Here is a 250-nt window from a genome sequence, read left to right as displayed (position 1 = left end):
ACCGATCTTCTTCTGAAGGTTTACCTTAAAACAAATGCTATAAATGAATTAATTGCAGATTGCTTCACAAACCCAATATTATGCACTGTAAATAAAAAGTCATTGACCTAAAACTATTTGTTAAAAGAGACAAAATCAAAACTATGTGCAATTCTTGTGAAACTTAATATATTTTAGGATATATTAAAACTTTCTGAAATACCTGAAAGAATTTACCTGACTATATATAATAATAAAAAAAAAGGAATGG

The sequence above is a fragment of the Octopus bimaculoides genome, chromosome 4 (genome assembly GCF_001194135.2).
Source record: "Octopus bimaculoides isolate UCB-OBI-ISO-001 chromosome 4, ASM119413v2, whole genome shotgun sequence".
NCBI classification, from domain to species: Eukaryota; Metazoa; Mollusca; class Cephalopoda; order Octopoda; family Octopodidae; genus Octopus; species Octopus bimaculoides.
The sequence above is the reverse complement of the archived record's forward strand: the minus strand, read 5'-3'. Positions refer to the sequence as shown.